Genomic DNA, 25,288 nt, shown 5'->3' with positions numbered 1-25,288 from the left:
ATGAAAAAATATTGAACAAAGCTATGGCTTCAGCTTAAATGTTAATATTCAAAGAAATATTCCACCAAGCAAGTCAGCACACACTTCCAATCCTACATTGGGCACAGACTCATTCTCTTGTAATCCTAACTCGGGCATGGTAACACACTTGCAACCCCACATCAGGCATAGCAGCACACTTGTAACCCCACACCTGGCATGGTAGCACACACTTATAACCCCACATCAAACATGGTAGCACATACTTGTAACCATACAACAGGCATGGTAGCACGCATTTGTAACCCCCACACCAGGCATGGTAGCACACATGTGACCCCACCCTGGTATGGTAGCACAGACTTCTAACCCTAACATTTGGGAAACTGAGGCAGAAAGAGAACAATCTGAATTATGTAACAAGACTCTCTCTAAAATTAAAGTAATTAGCTTTAACAAATATATAAAATAACATACCTACATTCTGATTTAATGACAAGTTATGCTAAGTTCATTCATGTGTTTATATAGAAACTTGAATTTTCCATGTAATAGCTTAAGGGTTTTAAAAAATACATGCACGAATGTTCACTGAAACCCAGTCACTAATTTTGTCAGATTAAATATCTACCATTGTATTGACAAATAGCAACTAATGAAAATGTTTTATTTAGAAAGGCAATTAGGATGCTGGGGGCTGGAGAGATGGCTAAGTGGTTAAGAGCGCTGTTTGCACTTTCAGAGGTCCTGAGTTCAATTCCCAGCAACCATATGGTGGCTCATAACTGTCTATAATAAGATCTAGGGCCCTCTTCTGGTGCACAGGCATACATGTAGGAGAACACTGTGTATGCTATAAATAAATAAATCTTAAAAAAAAAAAAAAAGACGTTTAGAAGAGCCGTTAGGGAAACAGCAGATTCGCTACAAGGAATCCTGGAAGCCAGAATCTGAACAAGGGTCCCAGGACTGTCTATTGCTACCTGACAGAGAATTTCTAACCAACCAAGGCCCTCGCTTTAAAGCACTGAGAGCCACAGCGCTTCCCAGTTCTAGAAAAAAAAAAATGCTGAAAGGCACAGCCGATAACAGGACTGCCAGAGGCCATGCAGTGTCACTGGCTGCCCCAGGGACACAGGACTCTTTGGTGCATATCACATCCTAACTAACTTGAGATTATGCTTAGAATCTCCCGTCTACACCTACTGCTAACAAATGGGCAATATTCTTCTTAACAATAAACACTAAAACTGAAATTTTCTGCTTATTGGTTTTTCTGTTTTGTTTTGTTTTTTGTTGTTTGTTTTATTTTTTGCCAACCTGGTTCCCTGAATTTTTTTTAAAGCAACAAAATGAAAACAAATTGTAAGTGCTCATGAGGAGACCTGCACTGAATTTCTGATACATACAGAAGGCTGTTTTGCTATCTGGCCCATCAACAGACACTAATAGTGTCTAATCCATAAACATGCTCCCAAAGTTAATAAAAGAATACCCACAGAATCACGCTTCGTTGGATTCATTTGTTTTGAACACATTCCTGTGAGTAATTACTTTAGGGATAAAGACAACAATGGTGAATTACATACCTCATATCTATTGAAAGTAAAGAATTGCTTTGAGTCAAAAGCACATTAAATTAGCAACTGAAATTCTTATGAATGTACTTGAGGATCTAATTCTGTTAATTTATGTTTGTCATCTTCAATAAAAGAGAAGATACACATTGAAATATATTTTGTTTCAATAAAAAACCAACACATGAACATGCTTTTAAAACTTTGAAAGCAAAGGAGCTCTTCCAAATACACACACGGCTTCTCACTAGATTTCAGCCAGGACGCAGTACAGTGACTGGCAGATCTGCCACGTCTTCCGCTTAACAGAAAACAAAACCAAAGAAATGGGGGCAAGGCAAGGCCAGCTCCTGAGCACCCCAGAGGGCACTATGCTCATTAAGTTTTTCACATGCTCCCGCGGGCTGAGCGTCTCTCTGATGGGTGTCCTGGTACAAATCTACGATGTGCTGCTTATGGGAAGGCCGGGCAGTAAGCTGTCACTACGCTCTCTTTCCTTCCTGCTTGCTACCTGGGCAACTGTGAAATGTTTTTACATTTTAAATTAAATTACTTAAGGACTAGGGATGTAGCTCAGTGGGAAAGTATATTTACATGGCATGTCTGCAGGCCTACGTTCAATCTAGAACACAGCAAACAAAGTAGAATAAAATAAAAGTTAATGAGCAAAAAATGTGAAGGCACAAACAATTCTCAAAGTGATGAGTTACTGACTGCTGCTGGTGGACTTGGCTGCAGGCGGGTGCTTTCTCCATCTATGTAGGAAAGCAGCATGGCAGCATGCTGTTCCGGCTTTAGGAATACCCCAGCCCAGGACAGCAGCCAGGTCCTTACTACCACTGTCGCAAACAGATACGCCTTCCTCACAAAGGAGCAGGGCTTCGTGGATCACGTGCCTTCTATGCCCACAACCCAGCGTTTGCCAAGGCCAGAACAGTACAGCAAACCAGCTGAGTTTTCCCCTGTTCCTGAATGGCACTGCCCAGAGAAGCTAGAGACAGAGACAGACACAGAGACAGAGAAAGAGACAGAGACAGAGAGATGGAAACACTTAGTAAGCTGAAGCAACAAAGGAGATTGTACGGATGCTGCCCAAACAGTAAACAGTCTCGGAAAGAAGAGACACCAGAAAGGGCACAGATACAGCCAAGTGTGGGCCTTTACACAGACAGCCCTTTCTGGTATGAAGTGTGTTTCCCTGCGCAGTCTGTGCTCTCAAACACTAGGCTTTAAATTACCCTAAGCCTTCAACACTAGCATTCTGCTACAGGCACAGACATGGCCAAATGCACTGCTTCACCCCAGAACGAGGATGTCCTCAGACATTCAGCCAGATTCCGCCAAAGTGAGGCGCATGCTTCGACACGCAGCGCCACCCACCTTCAGACTTGCTCAGCAGTGTCCAGTCCCCGGTCACATCTTCACTGCTGTACTTTCTTTCACTCTTCTCTGTCAGTTTCCTGTTTATAGCATCAGACCCCGCTTTGATAAGACTAATTTTACAAGGCAAAAGTGACTTTTTTCCCTGACCACAGATTTAACAGCGGTCTCCCCTCATAGGCAGGGAACCCCCTCTTCCACCTCCTGACATCTGCCCAGCGTCAAGATTCCACCCCCCCAAATGAGGGGCCAAGGAAATGAAAAGTGGATGATAAAGTCATCGGAAGACACAATTTGGCAATTTGGGCAAAAGAATACCATGTTAAAGCATGAAAATAAATGTTAATGTTTACAAAAAGAACTCTTGATTTCCCAAACAAATTTTCTTTGGAGCTATAAAATAACTATCTATTTATTATTCAAGCTATAGAGAAAATGAATAACTTATAGAGTAATAATTCAATATTTGATACGAAAAAGGAGTCCTTCATAATCTCATTCTCTTTAAGAATTTATTTCGCTGGGTATGATGGCACACGTCTTTAATCCCAGCACTTGGGAGCAGAAGCAGAGCTCACTGGTCTACAAAATGAGTCTAGGACAGCCAAGGCTACACAGAGAAACCGTGTCTCAAAAAAAAAAATGTTATTTCAACTCCATTAGAAAACAACAGTGAAATCTGTTGATTACAAAGCAAATCCCATACTGCTTGTCACCGCCTCTGTTTTTTATTGAGACAACTTTATCTTGGTAATTCAAAATTCTAAATGTGTGAACTGCCTTTAGTGAGTGTATTCATAACCAGAGACTATTTCACTAGAAAACAACAAAGAGGCAGACAGACAGACAGACCAACAACTGCACCTCTGGCTTTTAAATGAGGGTAAGAGTGGCCGAGGGCACTCCCACACATCTCAAAAGTCTGAGACGAAACAGTTGTAACTTGTAACTTTGTGCCAAGAACAACTTGTCAGGGAAGCATTTCACTAAGGCAACAATAAAATCTTGTGAAGCACCATTTTTTCTTTTCTTTTTTTTTTTCCTTAAAAGTACCTGAAAAATAATCCAAGTCCAACTTTACCCATTGAAGAAGCAGTTTTCAACAGGCAGAATATACCTGGGTAGTAAGTGGTCCCTGTGAAGCCAGGGGCTACTGCACGCTAACCATGCCGTCTGCAGAGGCATTACACTTCATCCCCACCTACCCACCTCCAGTAAGGTCAAAAGTTTACAATATTTTTTCAGCTAACTAACAATTACATAATTCATTTTTCTCCAAGCCACCTTTAAAATTTTCCCTGAATACTTTCAGGCCTACTGTAAAATTGCTCAATTAACCTTAAACTATAGTCCAATTCACATGTGTACTATAGATCTGGCCTTTAATTATACAAGAAATACTATATAATTCTGTTTGTCAAAATAGTTGAGAATTTCCCTCCAAATAATTCTCAGCCAAGCACTAAGACAAGGTTGAAAATGTGTGGCCTGTGGGCCCAGCCTGGTCCTGCCTGGCTCTCCTAAGTTCACCAGCTCTAGGATAGCACTGTGGCTCCAGTGCCCAGACCCAGATTAGGGCTGCAGAGTGCGTCTGACATCCCCTAACCAAACAGATGAAATCAGTTTCGAACACAAAAAACTTCTGTGTATTGTAATGCCCAGGATACCAGACATGGTGGTACATGCCTTTGTCCCAGCGCTCGTGAAACACACACGGGTCTGTAGAGTGAGTTTCAAGATAGCCTGCCTCAGATAGACAAACAAACAAGCACACAAGGCGGTCAGCCTGCCCAGGATGAGGCAGAACATGGATGGTGGTGCGCACTTTAGTCCCAGGACGCGGGAGGCAGGGGCAGGTGGACACAACTTAGTTTGAGGCCAGCCTGATGTACATAGAGAGTCCTGGGCCAGTCACAGCTACAGAGAGAGACACTGTCTCAGAAAGAATAAAAGCCTAGACTGTCTAATAAAATGGCATTTTCACCCAGTGGTAGTTAACTTGTAATCTTAATGACATTAAACCCACAGATTGCCTAAATTTCAAACATAAGTATAAATATGCCATTTTCTAAAATCCTTATTTTAGTTTTATTTCTTTCATTTGTAGTTGTTAAACTTCAGTTGCCAAACAATTATTCACAGGAAATTTCCAGTAAAATGAAATTGCCACCATAAATTCAGAGGCCTAATGGGAACACATCAGAGGGAAAACAGTCCTTACAGAGGAGAAAGACCATCGTCTGTCAGAGTCAGAGCTGAACTTACAAAATGCTTCCCTAACCACACGCTACAGATCACTGTGCAAAGGGAGTTTATTACACCTTTCTGATAGCTGGCCATGTCTGAGTGATGCAAGTGGGCAGCGCCAACTCAGGTTACATGCAGTGCCGTGTACGTTAGCTACACAGCATCCATCTAAGCTAAGGAAAAAAGCAGGCTGGCCGAGGGCAAGCTCAGCAGATGAAGTAAGAGGAAATGTGAAACGATGTTTCTAATGAACAAGGCTTTCTTCATAGACTGAAGGTAGAACTTCCCTTCCCGATTAACTGGAACCCCAACACAGAGACTAGAGAATTACCATGGGGCCCTGTGTTCTGCAATGAAACGCCCTACCAGAAAACCTCATACATATGGTAGAACCACTGAGATCCGTCTGTTTAATCAGCAAAACTTGTGAAAACTGAAGGTCGCATGGCTACTGGTATTGCTGAAAGATTCTGTCCAAAAAGCACACCAGCTCTCTGCAACATAACTCTGCCTGAAGAGAGCTCTGTCTCTCTCTGTTAACTGTCTAATTACAGAGACACAGTCTAACATTTGCACTAACTTTAATGGAAGAATTTCACAGTGTACTCAAAGAACACCTGCTGCTTCTGCCAGGAGACAGTGTGCTGTGGTGGAAGGGATATAGCTAAATTAAATGAGTAGGGAAAAAGGAATTAAGAGAGAAATTTAGGACAGGACCCATAACAGCACTGCAATTAAAAAGACGAGGAAAGGAAATTCTCAGGAAAGATAACTACCTCCTCCAGCCTTTGAGATGAGGGGCTGGCTGGGAGACTCGGGAGGGCTCGTGTGAAAGAATGCAGCCTGAGGGTTTAAGACACAAACTCAAAACACTACAGCAAAGGCTTCTGAAGGCCAGATTGACATGCAGGTTCTCACCAGTCACTGAGCAAGTCTCCAGAATTTCAATAAACAGATCTTTAAAAAGCAGGGCTCAGGCAGGCGAGATGGCCCTGCCTGGTGTTTAGGACTGTCCTCACAAAAGTGTCCAATGGCCTGCACACTCACACCAGGCATGCACAATACTCACTCACACATACTCCATGCACAGAGAGGCACCATCTACATCTGCTACATCACGTGTCAGACTTCCTATTAATCTTTATTACCTCACACTTTACTGTGATTTTGCAAGTAAAATTATCTTAAAGTTGAAAACAAACAGTAAGATAGAAACTAAAGCCAAAGCACTGTCTGAAAACTAGTTTCCAGTGTTCCTCAGGCTCTTCCTAGGCAGAGCTTAGTGGTATTACCCTTTGAATTGGAACAGCCTCCCTGGGCTCCCATGATGCTTCTTTCCCTGCTGGTGGTGCTATTGTGGGGGTTGTGGAACCTTCAGAGGGTAAAGCCTTGCTGGGAGGAGTTGTGAGGGTTTGGACCTAGCCCTGCCTCACACGTCCTCTCTGTCTCCAGGCAGGAATGCTGTGAGGAGCCGCACCACACACTTCCTTCACCATGAACTCTGCCATGTCTTTCCTCTCAGGAACCAACATGAACCTTTTAAACCGTGAGCGCAAAAACCCTTCCTCTTATGCTGGCTCTTTATACTGATGCAGAAGCTAATACAGAAAGTTGGTAGCAGCAGCTGGGCAGTTGCTCTGGTTAAGCCTGACCAGGGCCTTTAGAACAGGCTTATGAGAAGGATTTGCCAGACTCTGGAGATATAGGCTAAACAAACAAGCCATAGGATGCAGGAAGCATAGTTTAATGGGTGATCTGGTGGTGCCCAGAAGACCAGAATGCCAATACAAATGCAGCCGTAAAGACTGTGCTCCTGGGATTCCAGACAGGAACAAGGACCCTACTGGAAAGTAAACCAAAGGCTATTCGTGTTACAATCTGGGGAAACTCTGTCCTCTGTTCTGACAAACCCTGAAAACTTGCGTAGCATAATTTAAAAGTAATAGGTTAATCTTGTGGCTTCCAGGTCTTCATTTAATCAGGTTTACAATCAGAGTGGTAAGGAAAAAGTGGAACATAAAGATGGGATAAGTGTGAAAGTTGCCAGGAAAAGAATGTGAGAACATTAAAAATTTCTAACAAAGCTGGAGGTAGCAAGAGACCGCTCGCCCTCTAAAGTAACAGGATATAAAACGGAAAGCTCATTTAAAGATCTGTTTGAAAAGAGACTGCCATTGTGGTGTGCTGTTGGGAAATGGTAGGAAGTTCAGCCATTCAGGCACCAGGGGCTGCAGGTGCTACGGTCCACTGGGCCTGGCTGCTTCCTAAGCCTAGAGCAGAAGAAGCTGTCACCCAGGTGTTGCTGCTTGGCCAAGCACGTAGTGTGCCTGCACAAAGATATTGAAGAAAAGTCTGGGAGGGTAAGCAATGGATAGCAAGGTCACATCCCCAGAGAAACCTGAGGGGGCTCCACCTGGAACTCTGAGGTGGAGCTGAAGCTGCCAGAACACAGATGCTTGCCAAGGAAAGCTTCAGGCATCAAGGAAAGCTGCCTTAAGAGACAGGTGGCTGCAGGGCAGGGCTTCCCAGGCCCACCATAGCTCAGAATCCCAGAACGCCATGTTCATCTCTACGGGCTTTGTTTTCTTTTGGCACAGTTTCTGAGGTACTCTTTCTTTTAAATTCTACTTTATTTGGGGTGTTTGGGCCTCAACACCCCAACTCTACGTGTGAGATTAGTGGGGAGAGGTGACCCCTTTACTTCTCCTGGCTGTTTACGGTCAATTGACTTCTTTCGGGCTGTACCCGTCTCTACCAACAGCAGACACAGGCAGCAGTCTCCTCCAAGCTGCTGCTCCTCGAAGTGTTTCTCTTCATCCGTGTGCTCCAAACCACCACACCGTCCATCTCTGGTCTCTTCACCAACACCGCACACCATGCAACACTCTCTGTGCTCTTTATAGCCTCAGAGCCCTAGGCCATGCCTTCTCTCCTGGTCCAGCTGGCAAAAGCCACGCCCCTCATGAGACAATAGGTGTGGACAAACTAAAGCTCAAACTAAAATCCTACACTTGAGATTAGAACAAAAACATATTTACATAACACAACTGAGTTTACAAAGAAAGCAAACCTTCCATTACAAATTTCTCCCAGTTTCTCCATGTTGAATAGAATGGTAACACACCACTATATACTGGGAAATGTGACTCTTAAAAGTTTGAAGGACTTGGCAAACAGATTATCCCCAAGTGTCAGGAAGACTTTGGCCCCTACACTTCTGAACAGTGCTGGAAATGCTAGGGCTGTGAAGATTCTTCAAGCTGGACTAAATGCATGTTGCATTATGACATGGCCATGTCTTGGCAACCAGGGGTAGAACATGGTACTTTGAATATGAAAGGCCCCTCATGGACTCATACATTTTGAATAGTTATTTCCCAGTTGGTAGTAATATGTTGGAAGCCGGTAGAACCTTTAGGGAGGCAGAGCCTAGCTAGAGGAAGTAGATCAGGAGGGTTGGGTCTCTGAAGGCTACAACCTGGTCCCTGGTTCCTTGGCCATGGTGACATGAGCCACCTCTGCCACATACTCCTGCTGCCTTGAGCTGCGTCATGACTTCCCCAACAAGACTGAAGCTTCTGAGCCTGGAGTGTAACCAGCCTTGCCTCTCTTGAGTTGTCTGTTGTAGGAGCTATAGAGACTGCTGCAGGCTGCTGGCCTCTTCTACCCAGTGCCATCTGAGGCAAACTCACCATTTCCTCTGTTCTCTTGTCCAAAACAAAGAAGTCTGTTCTTCCTCAGCAGATCAGAATGGGATAACACAAAATGAGGCGAAGGGCAAGCAAATGGCTTATAATCCATGCCTGCAATAAAAGTCCTGTAAGGGCTGAGTGAGTGTGGACTGAGCTGCTTCTGAAAGCTTGTCACACACGCAGCATCCCCCTCTCATTGTATCAATAACAAATAATCTCTTTCCCTTCTTAACTAACCTTAAAAACAGTTTGAAGATTCTTTATTGTTTTTTCTTTAAAGACAACCAATTTTAGAAATCGTTTGGTTAAATGAAACTGATCTTGAATTGTGATAAATTGTTGAAAAAAAAACCATAATAAAACCTTTGTTCTAAAATCCATTGTTTCTTCGCCTTGGATGGCCTTCTTTGGTATAGCAGTGCTTCAGGCTAGAAAACTGGATAAAGATACTGGATCTACACCACGAGTGCCCACGAATGCTATTTTAGGTTACGTCTATAAGTGATAAATATTTTATGTAGCTGTGTTAATTACCAAGAGAAATAGCCTTTTTAATGAATATATTACAATTTACCTTTTTTCCTATTGCTTCCTCACTAATGTCCTTACAGATTCTGTATGTGGGATTCAATCATGCAGGTCTGTTTGTTTTCTAAATAAACTGTAGGTGTCTTTGCTTCCATGTTCTTATTTTATATCAACTTTACTGAGACATAACGCACATGCTATACAATTCACCATTTAAAATGCACAATTTGGTGAGTTTTGTACAACTGTTACCATAGCCAATTGTACAGCATCTCCAATATAAGAGAAGAAATCACATCAGCACCTATCAGTTCCATATTCTGCCCCAACATACCCCTGGACAACCATTACTCTGTTTTATTAAGACAGGTTTGTCCTCCTTGGGCATTTTGTAATAAATGGAATTATCATCAAACATGACTTTCACAACTAGCCTCTTTTACATATAATGTTTTTGGAAGTTATCATCTTAAGCATGTATCATTATTTCATTTCTTTTTATTGCTGAATAATATTCCATCAATGTTGGTAGCTCATATTTATTTATTCTTCAGCCAATGGACATCTGCATTGTTTTCGCTTTGGAGCTAGTATGAATGATGCTACCATGAACATTACCACATTACTTTTGTCAAGATGGAAAAATTTACTAATTAGCTTTGGAGAATGGGACCATAGGAAACAGAACAGGCAAAGGAAACAAAGTGAGATATCTTATAGGACATGGAACGATTACCTGACAGCCAAAGCATTAAAATCTAACTCAAGTCTAACTCACAGCAACCCACTATGAGCACCCTTACACCCTGCCTCTACCCCACCTTTGTCCCCTTAGCTCACACCCCCACCTGTAACATCATCTCAGCCTTCAACTGGTCTTTCCTCTGGCCAATTTGTAGGGTATTCAGTCCAAAACGTATTTCAGATTTTCGCAATCCTGTGACCTTTCAGTAGATCTTCATTTAACAGGATTAAACTAAAATGTCTTAGCAGGAGGATGACCCTTGATCCCACTAGGTCTCCAGGCTTACATACTTGTGTAGCGCTCACAAACAACACCATGCTGGGCATGGTGGCTCATCCCCATACTCCCAACTCTTGAGAACCTGCGGCAGGATTGTTATGAGATACATATCAAGGCTTAGAATAAAAACAGACAAACACACACACAATTAGTTGCCCCAAAGGCCTTGTTGTCTCTTACAACTGGCCCTTTTCACATGGCCTTTTTCCTGTGTACTGGGTACCACCTTTGGAGGATGCCTCCCATGCCATGGAACTGTCTGAACTGATGGGAGATGCTTATGAGGAATTAGTAAACCTGAATATCTCCCATGAATAGCTAGGATTGAAAACTATTGCTACCAAAGAAACAAAGTTTTGGTCTCTTAAACAATTTAGCTATGTTATGGAAGTATGTTTTTACTTTAATCCCAAGTGTGGGATATGAAATTGCCTTAGTTTATCCAAAGCTGATAATTGCCTCCTATGGCTCAGAGAGGAGCATGGTCTTTGTCAGCTGGAGATAGTTTAATTCTGAGGACTCAGAAAAGGTATGAATATGAGAGCCCAGAGAGAGAGAGAGAGAGAGAGAGAGAGAGAGAGAGAGAGAGAGAGAGAGAGAGAGAAGGGTGTGGGGCCTTCAAGAAGATGGATGGAGGAGGAAGACGGCTGCTGGTTCTTCCTGCTTCTGAGTTTGCTGTTGCTGGACTGCTAGATACCCTGATGACTGAGATTGGTGTTTTCACAAAGAACCTGCTGGCTCCAACCTGCCAGAACTAAGTCTAAAGAGGTCTATATCCCCTTTCCCTCCTAACCTCCTTTCTCTCCTACCTAGGGTTGGGGGATTGGAAGAGACATAGAGGCTTAAAGAACCACAAATAAAGTAGGTTTTTTAAAGTACACCTATACTTTAGCCTTGGCTAAACCTCCACTGCCAGACTATATGGCTCATAATGGTGTCCTTGACTCGGATCTATAGTGTTGGCAGCCATAAACAAGTTAAGGAAAAAATCACAATCCATATACTTGCTGGCCTATAACTGGCATTAAAGTGAAGAGCACACTCATCTTTCAGCTGCCATCATCTCCATGTGTCCCAGCATAGAAGCCGTATGCCTAGCGACACATCTGGACATCCGCTTCCTTCAATGGGTTAACATGACAGCATCAAAGTCCTGGAAATGTGAGAGCCCTAAAGCTTTCACCCATAATTTGGAAAATAAATCAGGCATCAGCATTTATAACAGGGAGGACCATGACCCGGAGAGTCTCTGGAAAGTCATGAAGATACTTAGCCTACCTGCAGCTTTAGACACAGGAAAAATTAGCTATACTATTGTAATAAATAAATAAGTAAGTAAGTAAGTGTGTGTTGCTTTGTTTTACAGATAATCAGCTTGGTTGAAGGGTCAGGTCTGGTGTATAGAATTCTTCCCAATTTCATCTCAAGCTGTAAGAATACTGGCTCAGATTCAACCACATCCTTTATGGGCGAAGAAAATAAGGAAGAATCAGTTTTACTAAGTAAACTGTTTGTGAGTTGCTATAAAATTAGGCAACTGCTAAGCTAAATGTCTTTTCCAGACATAACTCTGTGCCCTGAGTAATTGGTACACATGGGTAGAATGAACACCAATCAGAATTGGACACGAGTGCAGTGTGCACAGTGCACAGCCTTAGGGCTTTCCTTCCAGTGAGTTAGTTCCCTCGCACAGGCAGCTACCCAACTCCTTTTTCTAAACAATGCTCCTGCATCCAGCAGTTAGTGGCAGGTAGGGAGAGCAGTATGATCTTGTGGAAAGGCAACCAGATCAAAGCACTTGGTGGGGGAAGAGGGGGCATGAAGTAGAGGTGGCCTTTGTGCTGGTGTCCTGGCCTTGGAAACTTATAAAAGAGATGCTGCTAGTTATCGAGTCAGCCCTTAAAACTTAGAGGGCAAAATGTATTAGAAATTCCAGGTACACCTGGGCATTTTGGTACACGCCTTAATCCTAGCATTCAGCACATGGATTTCTGAGTTTGAGGTCAGCTTGGACTACAAAGTAAGTTCCAGGATGGCCAGGGCTACACTGAGAAACCCTGTCTCAACAAACAAACACGAACAAATGAACGAACGAACGATAGAGAGAGACAGACAGACAGACAGACAGACAAGAGTTGGAGATGGCTTGTCGATCCCGGGTACGAAGACTACTGGGTACTAGGAGCTTCTTATGCTCTGTGGTCACAAGCAGCCAGCAGTACAGCCTTGGACAGAACCAGGACTGTAGGTCAGGGAAGAAGACAGACAGTGCAGGGGAGCACGTAGAAAGCCTCTGTCCAACCTGGGAAGTCATCACAAGCTCTGACAGATGACAGCAGCAAAGCAACATAGCTAATCAGGCAAGCCAAGAGCAAGGCAACCTCTCCTCGTGGTCTGACTTTCACCATGTGCCACCTCCTGCCGGGGTCACTGCAGCACATGCTGCAATGCACTGAGATTGCCACCACTGACAACAGTACACAGCAGAGCCCCACAGTCAACTGCCACACCTAGTATACAAAAAGTCACACTGACTCATTACACACCCTAAACTTGATTTACTTTTTATTTAAATTTTATACTTTAGGTTATTAAATTATTTTATTATATGAAGCTATCCTAAAATAAATTACTATAATGTCCTATCTTGCTAAGTTCAACATTCTATCGATGATTTCATATTTTCCTAAGACTCAGATTCTAACCCTGAGTCCTCAGGTCTAATTCTGAATATATGCTACTAATATAAGACGGAAGGCACTGGGCAGCAGTGATGCACACCTGTGATTCCAGCAACAGGGGACAGGGAAGGTGGAGCTCTGAGAGTCTGATGCCAGCCTGGTCTACGGAGTGAGTTCCAGTGCAGCCAGAGCTATGCAAAGAAACCCTGTCTCAAACAAACAAACAAACAAACAAACACAGAAGAAGAAAAGGAAGGAGGAGGAGGAGGAGGAGGAGGAGGAGGAGGCAGCTGCCACATATTGCTTAAGAGGGCATACAGAATGCTGATCAACCCCCAGACATGACTGAGTACATACACATCTGTATTCTTGCTTTCTTTCATGAGACAAAGGGGTAGCTGGAGACTCGGCTCAGCTGTTGAGAGCAATGGTTACTCTAATTCACAGAACCCGCATAGCAGCTCACAACTGTCTGTACCTCAATTTCCAGGGGATCTGATGCCCTCCTCTGACCTTTATAACCCACGAATACACAGATATACAAACTTACGTGCTGGTAAAACATATACACATAAAAATAAAAATTAGTATTCGTCTTAAAAATAAAAATAATGTAAGAAAAGACTACTTGGTTGAACATCTCAGTACAGGGTTTGTGCCCAGAAAATGTTCCCGAACTGATAAACCTTTTTCCCATGTACAGAACATGTGTAAGGCCCAACAAGCCCTTATCTGACACACTAGGGACAATGTTTCAGAGTTCAGAGGGCCTTTGTTTTCTACTTTAAAGGATTTCTTTTTCCTTAATAGAATAAAATCAAGGGACTTGATTCTAACAATGACAGGCAGTTCTGAGTCACCAGATTTGAGTGCTGGGAACAAAACTCAGGTCCTCTACATAAGTAACAAGTGTTTTCAACTGCTGATCCACATCTCTGGCTCCTGTTTTTATTGAAAATATCTGTGTCCTTAATTTAAAGATCCAACATGCTTTGAAATCTTGAAGTTTCTAAGTGCCGACAGCACCCAAGAAGGACTAGGCACTGAGAATAAAACTGGGGAAGACCAACCAGCCGCCCCGAGAGTCCAGGTTCTTGTGACCCACCAACACTTTCTTTAACCATGCTGTGACTCAGAGTCAGTTCTGATGTGGTACTCTTAGTTCACTCATGAAAAACCAAGAAGAGGTGTCCCACAGAGATTTGAAGTAAAAGACAAGGCTCCTGGGGGGCTTAAGTGGCACACATGTGGATCACTTTTAGACATACGATAGCTAAGTTACATCATGCTTTACATGCCACGCTTAGGCAGGCATGCTTACCTGCTCCGACAGAATGAGACATCTGAACCGGTCGCTGGTGAGTTCTTAGAGCAAGTGCAGAGTCGTGGTGTATTATCAGTGCTACCTTTCAGATTCTGACATGTGTGGAAGCAAAAAGCACTGCTTGTGTAAGGCCTCGTAGCCAACAGCTTGGGACTGAGCTGGTGACTTGTTAGTGGCTCCTGTATGGTTTGGTTCGCCCATGTCCTTTCCAGGAGGAAAGGGAAAGATATGGAGATCTGGGCTCGGTATTTTTATCTGCTATGCCAACTGGTAACCCCACTAGTGAGAGGCATCAAGGGACCCCATGTTGTCTTGTTTAAGTGGCAGATGTTTGAAGAAAGCACTGCTCAAACAGTACAAATAAGCATGTGCCTATTTGTCTGGTGTTGTTGGATTTTTATTCTTCCCGCTGAAAGTTACTACCACAGATTTAGAAACAAGGATGTTCACAGATACCCCTCTTGAGAGACGCAGCCGCAGAGCTCTCTATCACACCCATCCGCTCTCGACCAATGACAACATCATCAGAAAGCTTATGAAAGAGGCCCTGTAATACAAACGTCCACCCGCTGGGTCTTCAAGGGGCCTTAAGTGCTGCTAAGATACCTCTGTATCCATCCCTCAGAATTCAGGAACTTCTTTCAAGTGAGACTATGTAAACCCTAGATAGGTAGGGACAAACCTAAAACATCTTTTCTTTGTTGCTTTCTTATTTCTGTTTTCCACTATAAAGAGGCATGGCCAGAGACAAGCAGACAGAAGTAAGGAAGTCACAAAGAAGTGTATGTTAAAAGAATATGCCACAGAAATACTCAGTGCCTCTCAAGAAAGAAAGGCCAGAACTGGTTTTTCAGGCTAGCGCCACACTTTGAAGGTCTGCAGCTCTCATCACATTTCATCTGCTCTTAGGGGATTGGAAAGGAAAGAATTTGGTGGGAAGGGACCACAGCCCTCTCAGCTACTCTGTCCCATCTCCATTTGTCTCTGACCAGATCAGTGAAGTTTAATCTGCAGCTAACATGTGACTGTTCTTTCTTTCTATTTTTTAAATTTATTAATGTATTCATATTACATCTAAATTGTTAGCCCATCCCTTGTACCCTTCCTTCGGCTTCCCCTCTACCTGTGACTGAGGGGGACCTCCTCCCAGAAGCAAAAAGAGACAAATGGTATATACTCACTTATATCGAGACACTAGCCCAAGGGGTATGTCCCATGAAAGACTTTACTTACCAGCAAAGTGGGTCAGAGGGGAAGACATCCTTTTGAGACTTTAGGTGAGAGAAACATGGGAGAATGGGGAAATAAGAAGGAGCCAGAGGGCCCGGGAAACCTGCAAGACTGCTCTTTCTTAAAGTGATAACAGTTAAGCATGGATGTGTTGGTCTAACCAAGGCTGCCAGTAAGTACTATTAGGTTGTTATTCTGGAAAGAAGTTTGTCTCAGCCCTCAGGCAGCTCAGTGAAGACAACAGGGGAAGAGAGAGGAGGAGGAGGAAAAAGATGAGTAGGTATAACTACTTGTCTAATAGGTAGAGCTGAGCTAGGAACTATTATTGAGACATTATCTGAGCCTTTAGAAATATACATAACCCTATAATCCCAGCACTCAGGAGGCAGAGGCAGACAGATCTCTGTGAGTTTGAGGCCAGCCTGGGCTACAGAGTGAGTCCTAGGACAGTCCAATAAGCCATGCCTGGTTCATGTCTGCTCTTTTCAGATCCCACTAAAAGCATTCTCTGTGAAACATCATTTGAATTGTTCCTTCCTTTACTAATGACTGACAGGTATAATTTATGGTTTTAAAATGGGCTTTCAGTTTCTCAAATAGCCACAGTGTAACAGGCCCGCAAACCCTCATTCAACAGGAGGAAAGGTATAAACAAAGCCAGCTAGAAATTTTGCAATGTACCTTGGTGTGGAAGACTGTGTGTGTGGTGTGCATGTGAGAGCATGTGCTGCACTGTGTGTGTGTGCATGTGCAAGTGCTTTCATGTGTGTAGAGTATTCATGTGGAGCCAGCTCTCCCTGTCTGCTCTGCTCGTGGGGCCAGGCGCAGTGGCACACACCTGCAATCCTAGCACTCAAGGAGTTAGAGGCAGGTGGATCCCTGGGAGTGTGAGGTCTGCCTGTCTAAAAAGCAACAGCCAGGGCTACATGGAGAAACCCTGTGTTGAAAAACCAAAAAAAAAAAGGTAGTGGTGGAAGCCACCCGACATCAACCTCTGACCTCTATGCACGCACGCACACACACACACACACACCTAAGGCTATCCTTTAGAAGTATGAGTACACACCTGCACACACACTCACCCACAGACAGACCTGCATGAGCACATTTGCACACTCACACAGATATACCAGAAAGAGACAGAAAAGGGAGGGAGGTAAGTGAGGGAGGAGGGGGAGGGGCACAGATAAGCTTGCGTTGATGTTCCTTTGCTTTCAGATAATTTCTCATCCATGAACAAAGCGGGGATTCAAAATCAGCATTCCTATGAAGCGTACTTTCTGTCATGTCATATCCAATACGTATTCAGTGCTTAGTATGTAACAGTGCATTGGCATCATATAGCACACACTATATCTACTGTACAGTGGGAAAATGCTCTCCACACATTCCTAGTGAGGCTGCCTGGAGCACATGTGAGCAACCTATAACCTGTCCATGCCATCCCTCAAGTTTTCCACCATCAATATAAACCCAAAGTGAGCGAGACTTTCCAGAGCAAAGGGGACTGACTTTTCAAAGCTGTCCTGTCAGGCAGACTTACCTAACTCTCATGTTTGAGTGCCAATGTGAAGTAAGCTGTATTAGCTCATTTTAAAGATGCTTTAAATGTGAGGCTACACTGAAAATACTGAGCTTGCTATAGATTAAAATCACATTTGGTCTGTTAAATAAGTTTTGCCTTTTAAATTCAAATGAAAGAATTCTCTATCCATACATTCAGGTCTGGAATTCTCATTCATTAAGGTATATTGGACCAAGTTGCCTTCAAGACATTTTGTTCAGAATATTATACAAAAAAGACCCACAGTATGGCCACGCAGCCCTGAAGAGGAACTAAGTGGGAGGAGCTAAGTTTGTCTGTGTATGTTCTACCTACACACTTCTTAAATAATTAAGTACAAGATATCAGTCATCACATGTTCCTTAAGGGGAAATCCTCCATTTATTATTTAAACATTGCAAGACAATATTTGACTTTCTGTAGCACAATTTAAGTAGTCTGCTTTTGTGATAAAGTCTGTTTGCAGTAATACCTATAACTCTATTTGAAATTAAATTTTCCAAAGACTTATTACCTAGCTACAAATGTGTGTTACAACTCGTGAAGTTTCAACCAAAGGAGTTTCTTTTTGAGCCACAAAGTAGCAGTTCCATACAGGGGCAAAGGCCTCCACGCATGTCCCACCGCAGGGGACTGCAGCTCAGGGCCCTGGAAGAGCACTATCCCATGCCTTGTTGAGGAGCTCTGCAATTTCAAAACCAGTGTTCTGGCATTTCAGTCACGTAAAAAATAAACTTAACTGTTCTTCAGTTTTCATCATTGCAAGGCAGACTGTTCGCTTCAACGTGGTACTCTGGCTCAGAATACACACAGGGAGGGAGGTCTGTTTCCTCGGTGCTTTGGAAAGCCACTCTAGGGCACTAAGCAGACAACACTGATGTGTTCCGGGGGGTGGGGGGGGGGAGGCAGGGGGGGTGGGCATGCAGAGAGCAGCACAAACGTATACTTGTATGTTGACTTGTTTAATTAAGCCTCACGCTCTCAGCCCTTTGTTGAAATGTTATGATCTTATGGTTTTCAATTGCAAGAACTTAAGCTTCAAGAAAACTAATGTCTAGTCTGCCCTCCAGCCCTACAAGTAGTGAGGAGAAGTCACCACCACTGGAGCCTGAATGCACAGACGCAAACCCAGAAGACGGGAAGCAAAGTGACAGATGTGAAAATGACTGCTTGTATACACAGATGGTCCTTCAGAGCGCTGGCCTGTAAGCTTGTCAGGGCACATTATTCCTTGTGTTGGAGAGAACCGCGACTCACTAAAGCGACAGGTGAGCAAGCACTCACATTCACCTGGAATTTGATCTCTCAGTCTTGAAATGGAGGGTGGCCACTTGTTTTGTTTTAAATACAAAAGTTCTAAACAAATATATATTTACATACACATAGAATTACCACTGAGCTACATGTCCAGCTACTGTGTGAGTGTGAGTGTGAGTGTGAGTGTGTGTGTGTGTGTGTGTGTGTGTGTGTGTGTGTGTGTGTGTGTTTATACATGTGTATTTCTTTTGTGTGCTTGGGATCAAGTACTGAGGACGGCCTTGAACTCAGTAAAGATGGCTTTGAACTCCAGACTCTCCTTCCTCTGCTTAGATCCCCATCCCCCACCCCCCGAACCCCCTCACCCCATAGACTGCTGGGGTTTATAGGTAGGTGCCACCATGGCCAGCTGTTTTGCAATTTACCCAGTGAAGCATGGGTGCTGGAGACGGAATGCCAATCCCTACCATCCCCAGTTTACCAAGGAAAGAAGAATGCATGCGGCCCTGTCCACTGGAAACAAAAAGCAGCATTTGTCTTCAGGTAAGCGCCATGTTTCATCTTGGAATGGAGGTTACAGGTTAAAATTTAGGTCTAGCTAATAAAATGTAAGTAAAAGAATGCCTGACTTTCAAATTAATTTAATTCTTCAAATAGGAATATAATTTTCATGTAATATACTTATTGCCAAAAATATGAGTGCTACCAGGGCTGTTTAGGCAGAAATGAAGTTCCATAATTAGGATCATGGTATGTCCTTGGGAAAAAAAAAATCACTTAGCCTCTGGGAGCTCCTTGTCTGCCAATCCAGACATAACCAGAAGGCAGCTGTGGCTGCTGGTGCTCCAGAGAGCACTGCAGAGCTGCTGACAGCTCAATGCAGGCCCTACGAAATGAACCTGTAAGTGCATGTGAATCAGAGATAGGGATATGACACCTAATGTTTTATTTAAATAAAAGCAACACTAAAAGTCATAAGAGCAGAGGGAAATATGAGTGGAGACAAAACAAAAGCAAAGCAAGGGTCTTCTAGAAGCCTCAGTGGCTAAGGGGTTTGTGTTAATCCTGATAAGCAGGTTGAGCCCTGGGACCCATATGGTGGAAGAAAAGAACCGACTCCTCCATAACTGTCCATTGTAGCAAGTGCACACCCACACAATAAAGAAGTAAGTGCAGTTAAGAATTTTAACTAAACCAAGAAACAAGAACCAAACAAAAACTACGAATGTCTCAAACACTTGAAGAAAAATGCCATGGGCATGAGGAAATGGGCACCAGCTTATACTATTATACCGACAGCCACACTGATAATGAATGCAAAATTAATACATAAGGCATAAAAATGAACAAACAAATTTCCCAAGCTGGGAACAAAAAACGAAGTATTGTCAATCCAGTGACAGATAGTAGAAAAGATTTAACATGTTTGATTTTCAGATATCAAAATTTGATATCACAAAACATACCCAAGATGAGAAGGTGGTTAAGAAAATACTACACTTTCAAGGATTGTGTACTTCATCTTAAGAACCAGAGCATTGACAAAGCAAGTGGCGTCAGAGGCCAAACCCTCTGACCTCTACCCTGGTCAGCCATCTCTGAACATGTCCAACACGCTCACTTGGGATAACATTTACACACAATGTACAGAGTATTTTCATTTCCACTTTGTACTCACAGATGTGCAGCTTGAAGACTGAATCCATGTGCATTTTAGCTGTTTACACTGTGTATTTAACAGGTTCTATTCTGTTAGCTGCAAGGCATTCAGTGTTCTCAGAACTAAAGATGCATCTTTAAACAGAAACCATGCCAAATGCTAGTGGAGCTTACGTTCTCAGAGGGGATGTTACGAGTGAAGAAGGGTGCAACTAGGGAAATAAATATCATCCACATCCAATATGGATGTGTGAAGAGAGTCACGAGCAAAAGAAGCTATGTACAATATTTCACAGTGCTATGGATGAGATCAGCTACCAAAATCCATAGTAGTCTTTTCTTTTCTATATTATATCAGTTTAGTAACAAGTCAACAGCACTACCACACAAATATTTTACATATAAAAATAAATGAAAACATTTTTTCCAGGCTCTGAGGTTAAAATTTCATGAATTAACTCATCAACTTGTCCAGTAGGTACACTTAAGACTTTTTCCAAATAGAAACAGTAGCTACCAATAAACATGCGTCCTCAAGTATCATTTCAGTAAGTTCATAACAAAGACATACAGAGAAATAGGTAAATTTTACTGTTCTTATTTACATTCGTCTTACTTCCTTTTTATGTTTCTAACATATTAGATAATTTAAAACATTTAACCTTAGTAATAGGTAACATAAGAGATTCAAGTATTAACTCACCTGTGCCTGTACACAGTGCAGAAGATCTGTTAATGTGAAGCCAAATCCAAGAGAAATCTGCAATGTGAACAAATAAACAAACATTAATGAAATGCAGGATCATGCGGGACTCTACAGAAGATAAAATTTTATAATCAGCATATACCTAATACTTGATCACTGTTTGCAACCACAAGTAACCTGAACTAGTGACGGTCTGACACTGAACTGCACAGTAAGCCAAGAGGCAGAATGACTATGGCCTCACTTCTGCTTGTACAGCACGGTACAAAATGTACAGGGAACATTTCACTATGAATGACAGGGCACCTACAAAATTGTGTTCTCACAGCTACACTTCACCTTGTGTCCAAAGGCCAGCCCTCCCCACCAGGCTGAAGATGAGCACAGCAGATGTGCCTACCCGCCCCCAACTACCCGTTGCCACTCTGCAGTCCTAGGGCCAGCACAGGGCCTGCACACTGAAACATGCTATCGTACATGTTTTTTGAGTAAACCAATCAGCTGCGCATAATGACCTAATGTGCTGTGCTTAGTTTGCCAATACAGAACCGAAAGGCTTAAAATTATTGAAATCAAACAGAATTCTGTGCAGTGCCTGTTTAAATGCATTAAAATGATGGAGACATCTATGAGAGCAAAGAGGACGCTGTGTGACAGTCTTCGTGCACAAGTGAAGGGAGAGGTGCCCACTTTGCTAAGGAGGTGCCTCCTCAAGTTTCCTCAGGGTCTACCTCTAAGAACAAAAGCCTCAAGTGTAAGGCAATGGGCAGAGCCATTGCTTTGCTCCTGCCTCCTGGCCATACAAGTGTGTTACCAGATGTGCACCGAGAAACACAAGACAGGAAAAGCATGTTTATGCTATTTCTCTGGACTAATGTTCATCTAGATTAATAGTGTATTTTACGGATACAAGAAAAAAACTGAGCATTCATTACTGGTAATGGTACTGAAATCGTGGTCTTTCAGAAGAACATTAATGGTGCTAGACTTAGCTCCAAGGGATGTTTTTACTTGAGCTTGAAGGGTTCGGTTCCTTCATGTGACAGCATTCTCTGATAACTTTCTCATTGGATTCATTACCCAACTTAAAACAGTGCTATTCCTTTAAAACTTTTTACTGTTTAGAATACATAGAAAACATAAGATGAAGAAGCTAATACCAAATTAATATTCAAATTACTCTTTTTCTAGGACACTGGAAACAGTTGCCTGCATAATGTCTACAAAGGAACGAAACTGACAACAATGAATTTTGATTTTTAGCAGGATGCAGTCTTGAAATCATTGTGTGTAATAAAATGTAACGTGGATATCAGAAATAACTGAATGAAAATAACAGAAAATTTATATGCAAATAAGTTATCACAGTAAAATGAGTGGTTTCTGCTCAAGTGGCAGTGTGCAATAAACCCCCCTGCATCTTTCAGCAAGACATGGTAGAATTTAAACTATTCATTACACTAGCCTGTGCACCACTAACACTGTCCCGACCACTGCTCAACAGCACCATACTATCGCTAAAGCCTGCAATATTGATAGGGCACTATCTGCTTAATTCTGTCCTATTCAGTAAGCTTTATTAACGTGTTAAAGCAACACAGGCCAAGTGTCAGTTCACAGTCATAGGAGACAGATACGTTTGCAGATATCCATGGTATAAGACTTCTTAGTGTAGATTCTAAACAGAAAAATAAATGAAATGTAAACAGAGTTACAAACTAACTTTTAAGTTTACACATCACGTATAAAACTCATTTAGAGTAACAGTATGTGGCATAATTAGTAATAATCTCACTTTTCCATCAGTCTGCCCAATTCTTAAGTGCCCTGTAAGGGTGCTGTTCAAAAAAGGGTGGAAGGCAACTGGCCTCGGCTTGGCAGAATTCCAGAAGATAGGAGCCTGGCAGAAGGGCAGAGGGGCTGTACTGTGTGCTAGGACTCATGCAGGTGCCTTAGAAGGCCCACACGGGCGTGGGGGGACAATGAATAGCCCAGGGTTAGTTTCCTTACCCTGACTAGGTCTCAGAGCCTCCTCATTCACCCCCACAAAGACTACTGCCGTCCGTACTATTACCAAGAGGCTAGGATCACAACCTAGCACATTCTGCGCAAGTCCTTATGAAATGAGAAGAACAATGCTCTCTTTATAAAGGAATCGCGAAAGAAGCCGAGAGACAATCATGTAAAGCGCCTAATACAGAGCAGCATTATAACTATGATCCTGGGCCAGGGCAGGCTATGAGAGATGACTCAATCAAAGACAGAGAAGCTCCGCCCACCCATGCCAAGTACCAAGTACACCTAGTTTTCCTTAGCGTGTCCTCATACATCTGCCCTTGAACCCTCCAAGTGATGGAGACAGAGAATGCTACACGGTTTTCAAACCTCTTTAAAATAACACCAAAAGTTAGGAGTCGAGTGCCCTACTTCAGACTCACTGGAAAGTAACAGTGATCAGCAGAGCAGTGGGGTGGCCAGGTAAGTCCAGCAAGTGACTCCTGTGTCAGTCCACACCAAACAAAAGAGGTCAAAGTAGTTCACCAAGGGAAGGCCAGTGTTTGCGGTTCTCGAGACTGGCTGCTCATCTGCAGAGAGGGGATGCCATTGCACCATGCCCAGAGACCAATGAAAAACAAGTAGGGCACAAACCTCAGAAAGACTACACCCTAGGGCAGGGATGTAGCTCACAGATAAAACACCCTGCTTAGCATGTGAACACCTAGGTTCAAGCCCCAACATCACGCACATAGACAGACAGACAGACACCTGCAAACATGCGCACAGTTGAAACAACCAACTCATTGGATGAGCAATATTTTTAGATATGACCATTACAGTCCATAAAGAAACAGATAAACTAGACAATAAATTATTTCTGCATCATAAGACTATTTTTAGATTTAAAACCCACAATCCTCAACTGGAAGAAAACATTTGCGAAGTTGCCTTTACAGGATGTGGTACAAGAGCTAAAAACGCACCTGGAAAAGGGCCGTGTCTAGAAAACACAAAAGAGCTCCTACCACTCAGTAATGAAAAATATAACATAAATTTTAAGTGTGTGTGTTGGGCGGGGAGGCTGGAAATCTGATGGCCCAGGAGTTGAAACTCAACCCCCACAAAAGGTAGCTCACAACTGCCTGTAACTAGTTACAGGGTATCCAATGCCCTCTTCTGACCTCTACCAGTCCCTCCTGACATACACGTGTGCACATATGAACATGCAGGCAAAACAAAGGCATAAGCTAAAAAAAAAAGATTTTAAAAAGATGTGCATGCGTGCCATGTATATGCAGGTAGCGTGGGTATGTGTGTGTGCCATGTATATGCAGGTAGCCTGGGTGTGTGTGCAGGTAGTTTATATGCAGGTAGCGTGTGTGTGTGTGTGTGTGTGCCATGTATATGCAGGTAGCCTGGGTGTGTGTGCAGGTAGTTTATATGCAGGTAGCGTGGGTGTGTGTGTGTGCCATGTATATGCAGGTAGCCTGGGTGTGTGTGCAGGTAGTTTATATGCAGGTAGCGTGGGTGTGTGTGCGTGCCATGTATATGCAGGTAGCCTGGATGTGTGTGCGTGCCGTGTACATGCAGTTAAGCACAGAGGCACAGCATCCCTCAGAGTTGATGTTACACATGATGAAGGTGCCGGCACCTGGACTTCAGGCCTCTGAAAAGTAGCAGGTGCTCTTAACTGCAGAGCTGTCTCTACAGCCATTAACTCAATTTCTTAGAAGAAGCAAAATACATGTTTGCTCACTATCATAGTCTGGGTCTTAGAAGACCCAGCTCCATCTATCTGCATGTGTGTGCATAGCACGCATGCATATGTGCACATGTATGTGTGCAGTACTTGGTGTGTGTGCATGTATGTAGTATACATGCATGCAAGTATGTCTGAGGCAGCCACAGAAAGACGTTTTCTTCCTCTATCGTTCTCTGCCTTGTTCGTCTGAGGTGAGGCTTGGTCTCCTGAACCCGATGCTCCTGTTTCTCAGCTAAGCTAGCAGCCAGCCCCCTCCATCCACCGCCACCAGCCCTGGGGTCATGAGTCAAACTCCAGAGTTCAGGGTAGCACAGTAAGTGCCCCAGACCCTGACTGAGCTCTCTATCTCCCATCTCACTTTTTTAAATACTGAATTTCTTAAATGATCCCCACCCCCTACTCCACCCAGAAAAGTGAATGACTTCTCCAGGTCCGTTCTTTGTCCCTGTTCTGGTACCAATGGGGCTGTGGCTATTCCAGGACTAGTCTGCTGGGGACATGAGAACGAGTGAGCTGAAAGCGCGGGTGAAGAACAGCTATGCTCAGTAGCTTCTTGTATTTTGGTAAGTGGTTACATAGATCCAGAGAAAGCTAAGTAAGACAAGTGTAATACTGCCAAAAGGGCATTTTAACTTGCCTGAAGGAGTTAAAAAAAAAAAGCTACTTTGTTTTTTTTGTGT

The 25,288-nt window shown here is 43.1% G+C and overlaps 1 protein-coding gene across 7 annotated transcripts in view; it reads right to left on the bottom strand.

Annotated features, from left to right (window-relative positions):
• NCOA2 (nuclear receptor coactivator 2) overlaps positions 1-25,288 on the bottom strand; it is a 237,110-nt gene that overhangs the window by 128,201 nt on the left and 83,621 nt on the right. For all 7 annotated transcript variants that reach the window (XM_084772539.1, XM_084772541.1, XM_084772542.1 and 4 more), the window contains exon 2: positions 20,846-20,902. The gene's annotated coding sequence lies outside the window, so the exon portion shown is untranslated. The remainder of the gene's footprint in view (positions 1-20,845; positions 20,903-25,288) is intronic.

Source organism: Acomys minous (assembly GCF_964271855.1).
Source record: "Acomys minous genome assembly, chromosome: 1".
Classification (NCBI taxonomy): Eukaryota; Metazoa; Chordata; class Mammalia; order Rodentia; family Muridae; genus Acomys; species Acomys minous.
The sequence above is the reverse complement of the archived record's forward strand: the minus strand, read 5'-3'. Positions and strand labels throughout refer to the sequence as shown.